At 38.5% G+C, this 17,662-nt stretch overlaps 1 long non-coding RNA gene across 1 annotated transcript; it reads right to left on the reverse strand.

Moving 5' to 3' along the window:
* Nucleotides 1–469: 469 nt before the first annotated feature.
* Nucleotides 470–10,154, reverse strand: LOC148116921 (uncharacterized). The gene is made up of 2 exons (XR_015731550.1): nt 9,779–10,154; nt 470–1,298 (listed from the first exon to the last, which is right to left on the reverse strand). It is a non-coding gene; the product is annotated as an uncharacterized LOC148116921 (long non-coding RNA).
* Between the last annotated feature and the right edge of the window lie 7,508 nt (nt 10,155–17,662).

Raw genomic sequence — 17,662 nt, forward strand, 5'->3', positions numbered from 1 at the left:
GATGCTGTTAGGTTCTTTCTCCCACACACACATACACACACACACACTTTTTTTAAAAAAAGAAATGTTCTCATGAGCTGATAAATGGTAAGGATAAGTGAAAGACAAGTTCTTCGAAAAAAACTGGCTATTTTTTTGCTCAGTCAAACATACTCCATCTTTGTTGTTAGCAATCTAGCCAGCAAATCAGAAAATAGTTCAGGGACAGAAAAGTCCACCTTCTAATCACTTTGGAATTGAGAGAGAAAGATGCTTATTAGTTCTAACCAGTAATAATATGATATGAAAATATCAGAGATGTACCTAGGGATTAAAAGTTATGCTTTAACCTATTCAAACCTCCCAAGATAGGGTTAATTTATCAGACACTTTAGAGGGCACTGTTGAGCTGTGTTCACAAGTACTGTAGAAGGTTTGTCACGAGCTACGTGTATCAAATGCGGTTTCCTATTATGTCTGACTTTAACCATTGTTCCTTTTTATTCTTTTATTTATTTGCTCTCCCATTTCTTTTACATTTTATAGAAATTAAAGTCAATGCCAAAGATATGACCGGTTAATTCTAAAGACATGTCCAACTACTGATAAAACTTAAGAATCCATCCTACTCCTCCCTATGGCAAATGTACTTCATAGAATTTGCAATAGCCTAAGTATATACACAGAGGCACAAAAACAACAGCAGCAGCAAATGGGGAAAAGACTGGTGCTTATTAACTGAAAGTACCAATATTAATACATATATTTCTACTATACAGAACATTGGAAGATGCAACAGGTTTTTGATCCATCAAATTCATCATAAGAGTAAGCTCAGCAAATTCCAGAAGATGGCATCAAAGAGATACAAAAAAAAATTGCTAATATTCTACTCTAGCCTGACCTGGCAAAATCCTACAGAGGACTCTGACCTTGCTTAACTTTCAGACTCATACTATAAATCCATCAGGTGCTGTCATCAACTGAGAGTTTCAAAACTTCAGGCAATCAAACATGGACTGCAGAACTCTGGATAATCACTAGATGGTGCCAAAGAGCTACTGTTTTCTACATCTCTCCTGCCATCTGATGATTATCCAGATTTTAGAAAATTGAATCTGGTAGCTCTACATAAAATAGAATTATAATTTCCAGTCGTCCCTTCTTTGTTTTGTTAGCTGGTCCCATCACATGTCATCCAAATAGAGAAGGGCATTCCAGATGTATCCTTTGGGTGTTTAGTCTTCAGAGAGATTAGAGAAAATATCCGTAAGTACAATAGCATTCAGCGAACACTCTTCCAAAATCCAGGCAAGAAACTGTGCATAAAGAGAGAGAAATGGATAGGCCGGTTTACATATTCCCTCTGTTACAGATGGGGAGCCAAAATTAACAGTTACAAAAATAGAAAGTACTACAGCTATTTATCACAATCTGCCCTTGGATGCAAACTTTGGCTGCATTATCTGTTTATGATGTCATGCTTTGGACATCCTGTTTTATATTATACATTTTGGCACTCTACAGGGCCCTTGGCTGATGCAATTGTTCAATATATAAATCTATAAATGGTATACAGAAAGAGGCCTTTTTCTTAGTATAGAGCAGGTAAGTTTGGCATCCAGCCTTGCGTGTGTAGGTAAGCACTAACACAAACTATTTTTCTTTTCCAGTTATAAATGATATTTTCACTGGATCAGAGGCTCACATTTTAAGGAAGCCATGTTTAAACACATCTGCTGTACAGATATTTATTTTAAAAAAATAGTGTCTTCTGCTTGAAAAAATATTCTAGTTTTGCAACATTGGAAATGAGGATGAGAAGCACATGACCTTCCAGATGTTCCAGCCGAATTCCAGCTTTCTTCAATCATAGGTAGGAGAGGGTGAGAACTATAATCCAGTAACATCTAGAAGGCACATGTGACCCATTTTCATTTATGTGACAATAAATTATTTTTAGCCTTGTCTAGCTTTATTTGCTGAATTATCAGAAAATGCACATACAGTACATATAAATACACCCAGATATATCCAATAAGCAATTCAACTTGCTTATATATTCCAAAATAATATATTGAGATTGCTATCTACAATGGCCTTTAAGAAGACCATAAAATAAACCTTTTCCCACTGACTTTTAATAATGTCTACTTAAATAATAATTTAAAGAATTGTAGCTTTAGATGTTGAAAAACATTAGCCTATTTGACATGCTAATGGTACAGGATCACACTGCTATTTCATCAGCAATAACTATTAACAATTTAGAGACTTTGGATAACTAAGAATCTTTCTCCAGCTTTTGAAGTAAAGTAACTTCACTAAGTGTCAATGGCTGCTCCCTCTCTTTTAGTGTAGGACTATTTTAAAGCTAGACTTTAGTTTGATTGGGAATTATTCTTGCATAGCAGATTCAAATTTCAGAAGTACGGCTGAAGAATGCCTATACTTTTTTCATAAACTTGATGCAGGATAATCATATAGGCTCCCCCCCCCTTATGCTCTCCTTATATTTGTTAATGAAGCAATATTATGAACATTATGAAAGCATCCAGTGCTGTTTTGTCCAAAATAAACTATTGGAAACAAACCATTTGAAAACATCCTTCCAAGGCAAACAGAGAAAGTGAGGGGCAAACTCAATACTATTCCTAAGGGTATCTCCTAAGAAAGAGCTGGAATGCGCAGCACAGAGCAAGTTTTATGGCATCACAGATTAAGGAAATTAGGCCAACTGTTCTGTGTAAATGGATGAGAGATAAAAGGAGGAAATGGCCCCCTTTGAAAGAACATTAAGGCACCTTTTAGGGCAGGTACAGCTGCAGGAACAGGAACTTCTGGTCATAAAAGTGTGGCAAAGATTTTGATGTGCAGTTTATCCCAAAACACTTGGGTACTCAAAGTAAATACCTTAGGAGCACACCAACTTCAGCAAATGAAAATTAGCCAGCTAAATTTAGCAGAAATCGATATTCTTCTATACCCATAGCAATAAACTGGTCATTCTATTTCTTTGCACGGCTCTGCAACAAGCCGGAGTATGTGCATATGATAGGTGTGCTTTTCTTATAATGCAATGAAATATCAGGGAATCTCTAACAAGGTTCAATATTTAGAAGCAGTCTTGGTGGGGGAAAGCCAGTAATTCAAGCCCTGTTTTCATATTCACAATTTTTTTGGCCCTGTATCTTTTGCTTGTTAAAGTTGCTTCCTTGAGCTGTTATCTCCAAACCCTTCTATTCTGGCTTGTTGAAATGTGTGTTTGTTTGTCTGTTTGTTTGTTTTTTAACTCTCCCCAGCTGGCATTGCTGTCTGTCTGGACACAATCTATCCCAGAGTACAAAGTGAGCCAGATGTCCAGCACAACAGCCAAACTTTCCAAATCATGATGACAAGGCACTCAAGTGGACAAACTCTGCTTGTAAAATAATTAGTTTTTATTTTCTTCGGTTCCCATTTTTCCCCTGCATCATTTTTTAAGAGCTGCAATCCTGATAACTTTGCAAATTGGGGGGGGGGGGGTGGAGTATCTCTACTAATGTGTAGTTTATAGGCTGTTTAGAGACTTTCCTGAAACAAACTTAATTCCGCTACAAGAAAATTGAATGGAGCACAAGTCCAAAAGCAAAGAGCCTCATCTTGCCTTTGCAAGCACCAAAGAAGTGATGATTTGTTCAACATATTGGTTTGAAACCAGAGCTAAAAACCTGAAAGACTTTATCCAAAAGAGGGCAAATTGCCCTCCTCCACCAATACTTTCTTGTAATTTCAGAGAGATTCCCATGTTTTGTTTGGGGAAAAATTGAGGATTTTAAGGGCAGAATAGGAACCTTAAGTTTTACAAAGAGTTAAGCAATCCATTGAACTCCTTTAAAGCCTTGAAAACAACCTTTAAAATTTGAGGAAATTTTTCCTGTTTTGAAGAATTGAAAGAACAAAATGGGTACCTTAAACCTCTGCAAATTCCCTAAGATTTATTTTTTAAAGGTTCTACTTTGTTTTACTTCCTCTAGTGATGTCACTGCTCATGTCACCAAGCTGGTCACAAATACAAAGTGTGGCCCCTATAGTTGCCCTCTGCTGCCCTATGCAATTAATTCTCATTCTGTAAATAAAATTACAAATGGGCTTTAACTATTAGCAGAGGAGGACACTTCTTTTCTATAAATAAAATAACTACTTGCATAAAAGTATTTTTTAAAATTGTTCCATAAACTGAGAACATCTGTCTAATATGTCATCTACTCTTGGCCATAGCACAAGCTTCTTATTCCAGAAGAAAAATTTATATAGCCAATTATTACTCTGAGATAGCACTTGAGTTCAACTGTTTCCCAAACAAAGTAAAAGTCTTTAAATATTGGGTCATAATCTTTCATTGTGCCATTAAATGACGTGCACACCAGAATTAAGTCATACAAAATATACAGAAAACAATGGCAGCTATACACTCCTTCCATTTTAACAGAAGGACACTGTTACAGACGCGACGTTTCACTACCCGGCAACACGGAAGCGCTCCCGATTGGCTGAGACTTGACAGCTCAGCCGGCGGGACAATTAAAAGAGATGCCATTGGCTGCTGCATTTACCAGCCGGTATATAAATAGCGGCTGTGAGAGAAAGAGGTTCGAGTTGGTTCTGACATTTGCTGTTGCTGTTAATATTTTAATAAACCGTTCCTGTTAACCGTTGCCTCAGTCTCCCTGCCTGTTCTTTCAAAATAGAACAGACACACTCTATCCTAGCAACACTAAAGGTTTATTCAGCAAAAGTACTTATGTGATTATTGATGCATTTTTGGAATCTTACTGTTATTTTGTCCTTGGAAAGAGTGTAATCCAAATTCCTCAGATCTCTAGATTTCAAGGGTGTTATGTATTCCTAATGTACTGTTAACGAGGGAGGTAAGGATAACCAAAATTGAAATGAGCAAAGCATTTCCGTTACTGCATTCTGGAAGTTAATGTTCTTTTCAGAATGTCTGGATTCTTTTCTTTTTGCAGACACTTTATGAATCAATATGGACTAAGACAATTCTGCAAAAATTGCAATAGAGTAGTATGGGTTTTCAGCCATAAGGCTCAACACTCATTCCATTCAAGTAATGTGTCCAAGATCTGTAGATCTAACTGGATCAATCTGCCCTACCCAGGAATGTTTTCCTGAGCTGTCAGGGTCCTTCTTTAAGCCAGCAAAGTATCCACACTATATAACTATCCCTAAACTCCACGGGCACTAATTTTAACAGGCATTAATAGACTGCTTACAGCCATTCTTAAGGGCAGATACAAAAAAAATTCATATGGATAAGATTGTGCCCATGTGAAGAAAGGTCTATCGAAACCATGATCTAAACCTCCTGTATTTATTTTTTTTAATAAGGATGCAAGAGTCCATCTCACTACTCCCTAGCTTGTTGGAGGATTGGTAAGAGTTCTTGTATAACTTTTAAATTCAATTCAAGATGCTGATAATGACTTATAAAACCTCTATGCAGCCCAGTTACATCTACCCATTCCATCATGACCAGCAGAAGAAGCATGGTCCCCTCTACCAAGAATGTCATCTGACAGGACCCAGGAAAAGAACCTTTTTTTATCATTGTGCCAATCTTCCATAACATCAGTCCCTCCAAAGCTAAACTGGCTCCACCATGCTGATCTTCCCAAAGAGCTAATGGGTTTGCCATTGTGCTTGGGGGCCCAGTAGTGGTATGGAGCCTATCAGTTGGTTAGAGTCTTAGTAATTGGGTGGATTAGACTCTACTCTCCTGCAAATTAAGCTTTGAATTGTTTTAATTAATTTTTAATGGAATTTATTTTAGGGTTTTTTTGTAACTATTTGTTTTTAATTGTGTGAACTGCTCAGTCATGTATGTGATATGGGCAGTTACAGTATATGAATGAATGAATGAATGAATGAATGAATGAATGAATGAATGAATGAATGAACAATAAATAAATAAATAAATATTTGGAGTCACCACAATAGAGAAAGCTAAGCTAAGCAGTCCTTTCACCACCAAGATTTTAAGCTATGGGGTTTTTAAATCTACTGCTATGAACCGTACCTGAAGACAAAGTAAATAAACTGAAAGACTGTTAAGTACTGGAAAAATAAATCTCCAGCCTTTTCTAAAAATGTGTATCATGCTCATGTGAAACATTCCAGAGTTTACTGGGACTTACAAACAATCTTCATTCTATGTTTAGACTGTTCATGCCCTATGTAAGTTGTTCTTAAATAGGCCATGCTCAGTTCACATATGCATTCAACTTTGCATATAGGAGAAGTTGATTTATGATTTAATGGAGTTCTGTTCCTTCTGTTCCACCCACGCTTTGAATGGATGGCCAAACCTTGCAGTTTCCCCAAATGTGCCATTAGTCTCCCATTTATGGAATGAAATTGTTCATGTGACCAAAAGAAAGACAACTGAGCTGAATGAGCAAAGAAGGTTATATTTAAAAATGTTCTAAAATTCAGAATGTTCCTGTACGACAGAAGATTTATGTTTTGAACTTAAACTCTCCAAGAATTTTTTCTAATACAAACTTTTTTTTTTTTGGATTATGGACTACAATAGTAAAGGTTGGAAACAATCTTGTCTGAATACTTTGGTTTCATTTATTCCCTTACTTTAGTCAATGGCTTGGCTTGCTTTTCTAAAGAATCCAAAATCACCATCCACCAAGAATGAGAAGGTTGATCCCTTTAACACTCTGGCATCTGCTTAGGGGAAGTCCTTGTTAAAGAGATCTGGCCCAAGCATATTGCTAGGCTTTTAACTCCCAAGCAACACCTATCACCAGATAAAACCTGCACCTTTCAGCATAGAGCCTGTAAGATTTGCTTATTATGTTGTGTTTAAAAATCTCTGAACGTGCATGACCAGGTTATAAATGAAACATTGCTTTCATTCTCTCCTATTTGCTCAAAAAACATATTTGCTTCTGGCACTAGTCTTGGGTGTCCTTTCAGCACACCATGCAAGCTCCATTACATTTTAATTGCCTTTTTCCACTATGCATAATGAACATACTGGTTTTGAGTGATGGTTTTTAAACAGGCTGTTCTTTTCTCTTTTTTTCAAGTCAAACTTTAAATGTAAATATTTGGCTTGGGTTTCTTTTTTGGGTGTCTCTGATTCCATGTAATGCAGATCTGCTCACATCAGAGATGCATTTTAATCTTTGTATATATAACTGGAAGGGAAAAGTCCCTTTTGGAAGTTATTCCCCACACATTAAACATGGAGAGAAGTCCACATCAGCCCTACCTTTTACCTCCATGTTATATTGAAGATATTAAGTCCAACCTGTCTGTTCAAATTAAGGAATCCCTGCCAGCCTCTGCCTGAACACACCCAGAAAAGGAAAGTCTACCACTCCTACAGTAATTGGTTTAATTACTCTTACTGTTAGGTTTTTCTCTCAGATTCAACCAATTGTCTTTCTGGACTTAAATGCCATTATTATATAGCTAGTATTATTGCAAGTATTCCACACAGTGTTAATTAGATGCTTCCAAAAATAAATGTAAGTTGAATATCTTTTTGCTGTCTCTCTTGTTAAGCCACCTCTCATCAAAATAACATTAATGTGGAATATGGCTTGATATGTAATGTGGAATATGGCTTCATTTCAGATGAAATGAAAGCTCAATAGTCTTGGCAATTTCTGTCTCCCATTATGAGCACGTGAATGAGGGTGGAAATAAGCCACACTGCAACTTCTATTATCACAGGATAGGAAACAGGCATGGGCAACATCACCACAAGATAAGTTCTTGATGACTTGACTCTACATTTCCTATTTTGCAGTCGGCATGGGGCTCAGCCACCCAGCCTGTTTGCAACAGCACAAACACCTTACAATTTGCCAAAGACATCATCTCATAGGAGATACTCAATCTCACGGCCAGCCCACCACTGGTTTAGGCTGAAATTGTGTTAAGGTAATCTAGCAAGAAAGTAGAGTTTTCCATTTTATACTGGCACCATAAGCTATCCACTATTGAGGACAATCAATAGTGCATGGTGAAGGAGATTTCAGTGACTGGTTTTCTGCTGGACTCTAACTGACCTGACAAATCTGCCCTGGGACTGCTTCAGAAGTGGGTTTCAGCAGGTTCTGACCAGTTCTGGAGAACCGGTAGCAGAAATTTTGAGTAGTTGGGAGAACCAGTAAATACCACCTCTGACTGGCCCTGACCCCATCTATTCTCTGCCTCCCGAGTCCCAGCTGATTGGGAGGAAATGGGGATTTTGCAGTAACCTTCCCCTAGAGTGGGGACGGAATGGAGATTTTACAGTAACCTTCCCCTGGAGTGGGGAGGGAATGGAGATTTTACAGTATCCTTCCCCTGCCATGCCCACCAAGCCATTCCCACCAAGCCATGCCACGCCCACCAAGCCACACCAGTGGTGGGTTTCAATTTCTTTTACTACTGGTTCTGTGGGCGTGGCTTGGTGGGCGTGGCATGGCTTGGTGGGCATGGCTTGGTGGGCATGGCAGGGGAAGGTTACTGCAAAATCCCCATTTCCTCCCGATCAGCTGGGACTTGGGAGGCAGAGAATAGATGGGAGGCGGGGCCAGTCAGAATTTTTACTACCGGTTCTCAGAACTACTCAAAATTTCCACTACCGGTTCTCCAGAACTGGTCAGAACCTGCTGAAACCTACCTCTGAGCCACTCCCACAGAACTGGTAGTAAAAAAATTTGAAACCCACCACTGGACTGCTTCCTTCCATCTGACTACTGGGCTCCAAATCTCCATAGAGATTTGTGTGTGACTTTTAGGAATCCTGTAACCTTCTCTTTATAGGTTCTTTATTCTTCTTTCGCTTGTGGTAGTTCCAAGATGGGAATATCATCCTGATCTAAGACTGATTGCAAGTTTTCTGGGACATAGACAAAGTTCTGATTTACTGAATTCAACAGCGATAAACCAGAATCCTATTTTAAATCCAATTATTTTAAAATAAAAGAATATGCAAATTGCCAAACAAATGGAGCAGGCTGGACTGGGTTTTATTAACCATATTCAAATTTTAAATAAATAAATAGATCACTGGGCAATGACAAGGTAAGTGGCTAAAACATTAGGAGCCAAGCTGTGGGAAGCCAAACAGGGGCTCTCAGGAGAAGCTGCTCAGCTTGAAAGTGGTGGTCAGAAGGGCAGGAAAACCATGGGATAGCTCTGTAGAATACTTCAGTGCAGCAGTTTGGAAAAATACATTATACATGCCTCCTAAGAGCTCATTGCTGAATATAGAAAATTATTCTGGATTTCCTGCATCTTAGCTATATGTCTTAAGTGGTTCCAATTTGGTCTTCTAAAAAATAAATATTTAAAAAGCAATGTTGAAATAAGGTTTTGTTTTAATTACAAAATTACCCAGGCACAGATTTTTGACACCTTCAAGATCCTGAATAAGAGCATTTAAAGAAATACATATCGTATTTACATATGATTATCAAAGAGTAAAGCTTTTCACCCTTCAAAAATTGCTGTATCCTTCCATTCTTAAAACTTAAAGCTCTGATTTTCCAGCCCATCTGGGTTGGTGGAAAGAGAGTGTCAACAGATGTACCATTGTTTTCTCTTTAAAACCTTCATAAAACCCAGGCTAAAAACAATGGAGCTAGGAAGTGTAAACAAGTCCCATTCAACTTTATAGGGGAGCTGTTAGCTTTGAAGCTCAATTACACAGCCCCCCTCCCTTTAAAACAACATTGTTAATTATTTCAGTCCTGTTAACCCAACAAAAACTCTGAAGTAATGAACTTACCTCAGGCAGGTGATGGTATCTTTTTCCATCTGATTTTTTCCTTTCAAGTAGGAAATAGTGTGAATATTCTGTGACTTTTGATGGTTGAGGTGTTGCTACATGTTTGTTCAAATGCTGAAAGAAAAAAGTCAAGAGGTTAAAGGGGAAATTAAAAAAAAAACACTACTGCTTTACATAACTGTTGGGACTCTGTTCTAACAAGGACAAAGAAGGGGCTAAATAGATCCAGTTTTATTGGTCAATAAATATATTTGCACAAATATGATTCAATTTTAAATATTGGTTTGGAATCCTGATTCTGATACTAAGGAAGAAAATAATCTGAAAACCCTAAAACCAGAGAAACAATTACATGCTTATTTTTTGTGATTGAATTGCACTCAAATGATACACTGCTTAATTTCAGCAAAAGAATTACTGTAGCCTTCCCCAATCCAAATATGTTACCATTTTTAATCTTTCTCGACCAGTATGTCCTTTGATTTATGGAAACTGTAGTCTAGCACATCTGGAGTGTGCAAGCAAATTCTCCATCTGCACATTGTCTCTTCTTGATGGTGGCTGGATGATGGCTGGTGGCAAGTTGCCAGACCCTGAAAATTCTGAAATTAGAACTGCCATTGAGAAAACATATGTTAGAGCATACTCTGCTTTTCCTCATTCGTTTATTAGCATATTTATGGCTCAACTTTCTTCCAAGGAATTCAAGGTGCTATATTTTAATCCATTAAAGTTGTCCTTTTAACCTAAGAAAGAGGGTATAGAATGCAACTGATCATCCACAGCAAACCACATGCATAAGTATGAATTTGAATCTGAATCTAGAGTCTCATATTTTCCAGCTTAGCCTTCCCCAGTCTGGCATTCTCCAAAAGGGTTAGGACTTAATTTTACAGTTCTGGGTAGGAATAATGGGAGCTGTAGACCAGGGGTGGATTCTACTTACCTTTAATACCGGTTTGCAGTGGTATTGCAACTCATGCACAGATGATCCCTGATGATGTCATGGCAGGTGGGCAGAGCCTCCTGCTAGTTTTACTACCGGTTCTATAGAACTGGACAAAACCAGGAGCAACCTACCATTGCTGTAGACCAAACACTGATGATTCCTATCTTTATATCTAAACTCTGGACTGCCTGAATGATGCTGTAGCTATACTTTCTTAGTGCCTGGAAGCTCTAAGGATCTGGATAGAATGCAATGGGCTTCAAATTAGCCCAAGCAAAATAGAGTGGCTTTGAATATTTAGGCCTCCTGGTGACAAGATTCTTCCACTACTATTCCTGGATGGGTTGGCACTGCCCCAGACAAAGCCAGTATACTATCTCCTCTTGGGCTCATGGCTCCTGCTAAAAAAGCAGGTAGCACCATGGCCAGTAGGGCCTTTATACATCTTAGGGTGGTATGCCAGTTGTGCCCATTTCTGGATTGGGAGACTTTGCTCACTCATGCCCCTGTGACTTGTCTCAACTATTGCAAGACATTCCACATGGGGCTGCCCTTGAAGAAATTTGGAAGCTTCAACTGATGTGGCTAGACTGGTAATGAAGGTTGTCAGATATTCATCACATATAATACCACTGTTCTTTGAGCTGCATTGGTTACCAGTATGATTCCAAGTGCAATTTAAGGTGCTGCTTATCATTTTTAAAGACCTTCTTGACTTGGAGGTGGGTTAATTTAGGAACCATTTTATCCCAGTTGTTTCTAACCAATTCAGTAAGGCAGGTTGGGCATGCTGCAGGTCTCATCAGCCAAGAAATGATGCTGGTGGGAACCAGAAGATGTGCCTTCTCTGTCATAGTCCCTGCTCTCTGGAACATTCTTCCTTCAGATATCATGTTGGTGATAGACCCTGTTGACCTGTACTGGGGCTGTGAAGACTTGGTTGTGTGCATAGGCCTGAGGGTCTAAGTGTGTTAAGGGTTAATTTATTTATTTATTTATTTATTTATTTATTTATTTATTTATTTATTTATTAATCAAATTTCTATACCGCCCTACTCCCGAAGGACTCAGGGCGGTGAACAGCCAAGATAAAATACAGATAATACAAATATTAAAAAATCCCTTAAAATTATTAAATATTTCGGCCGAAACACAGATTAAAACACCCAATTTATAAAATCACAAATTTAAAAATTTAAAAAATTTAAAAAATGGGAGTTAGGCCAGGCCAGCTTGCTGAAATAGAAAAGTTTTGAGAGCACGGCGAAACGTGCGCAGGTCCGGGATCTTCCGTATCTCTGGGGGAAGCTCGTTCCAGATGGTAGGTGCCCCCACAGAGAAGGCTCTCCCCCTGGGGGCCGCCAGTCGACACTGTTTGGCCGACGGCACCCTGAGGAGCCCCTCTCTATGGGAGCGTACTGGTCGGTGAGAGGCTATTGGTAGCAGAAGGCGGTCTCGTAGATACCCCGGTCCGATGCCATGGAGCGCTCTAAAGGTGGTAACCAAAACCTTGAAGCGCACCCGGAAGACCACCGGGAGCCAGTGCAGCTCGCGCAGGAGGGGGGTCACATGGGAGCGCCACGTCGCTCCCATAACCACCCGCGTGGCCGCATTCTGGACCAGCTGGAGCCTCCGAGTGCTCCTCAAGGGGAGCCCCATGTAGAGAGCATTGCAGTAGTCCAAGCGGGAAGTAACGAGAGCATGAGTGACCGTATTTAACGAGTCCCGATCCAGAAAGGGACGCAGCTTCCTGGCTGTATCAATATCCATAGTAACAGTTTTACTAGGTAGCATATATATTTATTTTGTACTGTTTTGTTTTAATATTTTATGATATACATGGCCCAGAGTCATTCATTGAGATGGGCAGCTACAGAAACCAAATCAAATAAATAGAATAGAATAGAATAGAATAGAATAGAATAGAATAGAATAGAATAGAATAGAATAGAATAGAATAGAATAGAATAGAATAGAATAGAACAGAACAGAACAGAACAGAACAGAACAGAATAGAATAGAATTCTTTATTGGAGAAGTGTGATTGGACACACAAGGAATTTGTCTTGATGCATACGCTCTCGGTGTACATAAAAGAAAAGATACATTTGTCAAGAATCATAAGGTACAATACTTAATGATAGTCATAGGGAACAAATAAGCAATCAAATCACGTTAGGACACAGTCAATATAAATCTTAAGGATACCAGCAACAAGGTTACAGTCATACAGCCATAAGTGGGAGGAGATGGGTGATAGGAACAATGAGAAGATTAATAGTAATGCAGACTTAGTAACTAAGTGTTGAGCGAATTATTTGTTTAGCAGAGTGATGGCATTCAGGAAAAAACTGTTCTTGTGTCTAGTTGTTCTGGTGTGCAGTGCTCTATAGCGTCATTTTGAGGGTAGGAGTTGAAACAGTTTATGTCCAGGATGCGAGGGTAATAAATGCAGGTGAAGGATACCAGGTTGGGGAAGACTACTCCAACCATGGAACTTCACTGACATTCTCAGGGTATTTTCCCCCTCTTCCATTGTAACTGAATAGAAAAAGTATTCCCTGCTATTTGGAGACATGTCACTATAGCAGTTATTCTGATAAAATGCAAACAGAGGCAAAAGAAGCTCTTATCATGCTTGACATGCTTGTTTGCTGCCCATGTTTATAACAAAGAGGTCCATCTATGTAATGAAAGACTCCATTTTGTCTTTGTACCTTGTTCTTTCTGCCATTTGTACCTTGTTCTTTGTGCCATTGTTGGTAATGGGGTGTGGCAAGCATTGGTAAGAAAGGAAGCTTTCTCTCCAGCAATTGGCTATAAGCAATGCCAAGTTCTTTTTTTTTTTTTTTTTAATTTGATTTATATGTCGCCCTTCTCCGGAGACTCAGGACGGCTTACAGTGCGTTAAGCAATAGCCTTCATACTTTTGTATATTTATACAAAGTCAGCTTATTGCCCCCACAAACTGGGTCCTCATTTAACCTACCTTAGAAAGGATGGAAGGCTGAGTCAACCTTGAGCCTTGGAGAGATTCGAACCAGCAGTAAATTGCAGGCAGCTGTGTTAATAACAGGGTGCTTTAAACCACTGTAGTACCAAGGCTCTTTTGCCAAAGGTACCCTAATCAGTAGCTCTGCTGCAGGCATCAACCTGCTGGAGGCTGCCATGCTGACGTTGGCACGGTTGTCAACGTCTTTGCCTAACACTCATTTTTCCTATCTGCTTCAGTACAGAAATGTTGGCTGGCAGTTAAGCTCAGTTGCAGCCCTGAGTCAGAAGAGTTCTCCTTGTTTATGAAACAGGCATTTAGAAGTATCTTCATTCAGAACTAGATGAAACACATTAGATGTGGGTGACTTTCAAACAGAAATTCACAAGCTTGAATTAAAAGGTTATAAAGAGAGAAATTCTAATTTCCATTAGGAATTTGCTTGTTTTTTTAATATCCACATAATTAAAGTTATGGCATTTGCCCACCATCCTTTGTTGTTGTTGTTGTTGTTGTTATTGTTGTTGTTGTTGTTGTTGTTGTTGTTTCCCCTTATTCAGGAAATTTCAGAAGAGAAGACTGAGAGGGAATATCAGTGTGATATACTTCAAAATGGTTCTGTGAAAAGACTCATTGAACTAAAAGAGACGGAGTTATCTACAACCTAGCCATTTGTCTACTTTAAAAGGACAGTTCTCTGTTTAGAGAGCTGACAGGACAAACTGAGCACATATTTGCATAAAATGTGCATTTAGTGTTTGATATGTATCAACACAAATTTAGAAATTATTATAATAGTGAAATGGCAGCCAAATAGCTCTTGTCACAATGTATTATGGCTGGAAGCAGGTCTGTGATGTGTTAACCACTTTTCTTAAGAATCCAAGACATATGTTTCAACTTGTCCCTTTTATCAGAGTACTCTCTTTTCCTTTGGCTGATTTTATGGTGCTTTATTTGGAGAAGCACAGCTTCATGATGTCACAAAAACCTGACTCATTTTCTAGTATCTTGATTATCAGGTGTAGTTAAAAAAAATAGCAATTAAGCAAGGAAATAAAGTGTTGGAATCTGTTGTCCCCAGTTATTGTAATTGGATTAAAATACATTTAAGAGTTTCCTTAACCCTAACTTTTAAATCCAGTGTTCCTAAACCATCCAGATGTTTTAAAATACATTTTCCAAAATTTAGTTGTTGTGCTAATTGGGGAGGATAAGAGTTGTAACTAGCACATTTAGAAAGCACAAAAGTGAGATGGCTGAAGTCCACTATCACCAAAATAACAAGCTGCATATTGCCCCTTCTATGAAATGATTAGGAATTTCTATCATTGTTCAGCCTTTTGTTATAACAGGAGCTCAAATCAGATGAATCCTCTGCTTTTCAGAGGTCCAGCATTTTAATATGAAATGGGGCCAGGGAATCTCCAGGCAAATTTTACTTCAAGCATTAACAGACAGATCTGCAAGTAGATTTCAGATGGATTCTATTATTGCAGGACCTCAACCTTCCAATAGCAAATGTTAAAAGCCATCTGTTGCTGCATTATAAGTCAAGACAGCAAGAACTACATGCCAAACTGTTCTAAAAAATTTCTTTGTATAAATCTGGGTCAGACTTTTATCTAAAACTTTTTAAAAACTGAAATTTAACCTTAGTAGCTGACAGAATAAAGCACATTAAACATCCACAAGGATTCCATGAATCATCCTTTGGTTTAAAAATTAAATGGATCGTACCTAGGGCTTTGGTTATTCTGCAGTTCTGTTGGAGTTTTTACTTGAAGCAAAATTTAAAATGTTTTATCCTTTTTTTTCCCTTTAGAAAATGTCTTCATGGTTTTAAAGATAGACTTGAATAGATGAGGTGGTAATATTAAGGATTAATTGGGTTTCCCTTTTATTTTTTTGCAAAAAAAAAAAAAAACAGACTGCAGAAATCAGGTTTGGCTCAGCATGATGGCCCTCATGAAGATGGGGGGTTAATTCTTTCCTTGGGCTTTTTCCTAATGAAAGTTTATACACATGTATGGAGAAAGACCTTGTTGCTCTTATTCTCAGGGGGAAAAAAAACAATTGAATGCAGAATATAAAAGGCAAAAAAATCCATCATAGGTATCCATAAGTATCCAAGTCAACTGATTTGACTTCTCAGAATTCGTTTTAAACAAGCTTTAAGATGATTTTTAGAGAGTGATTCTGAGTTCCTGTATAATTCTTTATAGCTCCCATGACTAACAGAGGCAATAGCAGTTATGCAAAAAAGAAACACTCTGGAAATGTAATTAATATAGCTGCAATGATAAGTATGCATTTATGTATCTGTCTATACAGAGGTGGTATTCAGCAGGTTCTGACCAGTTCTGAAGAACCGGTAGCGGAAATTTTGAATAGTTTGGAGAACGGTAAATACCACCTCTGACTGGCCCCGCCCCATGTACTCTCTGCCTTCTGAGTCCCAGCTGATTGGGAGGAAATGGGGATTGTGCAGTAACCTTCCCCTGGAGTGAGGTGGGAATGGAGATTTTACAGTATCCTTCCCCTGCCTTGCCACCAAGCCATGCCACACCCACCAAGCCATGCCCACAGAACTGATAGTTAACAAAAAGATGTCTCATCAGAAAGCAGAGAGGGTTGGGAGAAAATTGGCTTTTCCTCCATGAGAATGCTGCCCAAATGCTGTATCCCAAACAGCTACTGCTTCCATAGTTTACCTAACATTCAACATAATTGACTTTATTGATTACAATGTAATTTAAAGTCAATTATGCAGAAAGAACTTCTGAAAATATTAGGAGATTTAAGGCCATATTTTAAAATCATTGAACCAAAATTTCAATATGTTCAAGAAACACCTAATAAGAGAAGCCAGAAGTATAGAAACTGAACCAAGGTTTGGAGTGGGGGCAAATTTTCTTGGTTGAAATTCTGATTTTCTTCCATTTTTTTTCTTCCACCTTCCACTTCTTTGTTTGGAATTTCAGTGCCTATTAACTGAATCAGGGGTGGGTTCTACTTACCTTTACTACCAGTTCTCATCGTGCCTGCGCGCGCTCTTTTGCGCATGTGCAGATCACTTATAATGACGTCCGGGTTAGTGGGCAGAAGTCCCACCAGTTTTATTAGCGGTTCTTGCAAACTGGTCCGAACCGAGGGCAACCCACCACTGAACTGAATCCAGGCATAGTGATTTGGGAACACATCTTAATGCCAAATGACAGCTCAGAGAAATATATGGCTGAGCTACCAATTCACATCTGAATTAAGTCAAATCTAGGTTTCGAATTCAAGACTTTTAGGGTTCTTATAGCCCACTGTTTTCATTTCTCAAACCATTAAAAACAACTGACCAACATTTATTCTTAAAAATGGGACACAAAACCCAGGCTGCACAATTTGATTTGGCATTTTAAACAATAGCACAATTGTAACCAGGAGGGGAATTACAAAACTGCCACAACACCACGCTCCCAAACTCCCTTGCTCCTCTTTATTATTGAAGCCACAGACAAATCAGTGCAGGAAATTTCAGTGGCTTAATTTCTACAGAGTTGGAAAGCAGGGCAAAGCAAAATGTCCCAATAATGGGAAATCTGTTTACTTCTTCCCCAACTTCAACAAAATTGAATGACTGGTGAAAAATGACATTCAAAATATTTCATGTTAAACTGGAATCTGATCTGCAAATAAATAGATTCTGTCTGGGAACACACAGGCACAAAGCTGACTTAAGACCATCACAAATTTTATTTATTTAAATCCCATATTTATTATTTTTATAAATAAGTCCGTGAACATACTTAATATGATTTCCTCCTCCTATTCTTCCCACAAGTCTGTGAGGTGGGTTGATCTAAGGGAGAATGACTGGCCCAAGGTCACCCAACTGGCTTTCATGCCTAACGTGTAAGTAGAAGTCAATAGTCTCCTGGTCTCTAGGTCA

This window comes from Pantherophis guttatus, chromosome 1 (genome assembly GCF_059756535.1).
Source record: "Pantherophis guttatus breed Tessera chromosome 1, ASM5975653v1, whole genome shotgun sequence".
Taxonomy (NCBI): domain Eukaryota; kingdom Metazoa; phylum Chordata; class Lepidosauria; order Squamata; family Colubridae; genus Pantherophis; species Pantherophis guttatus.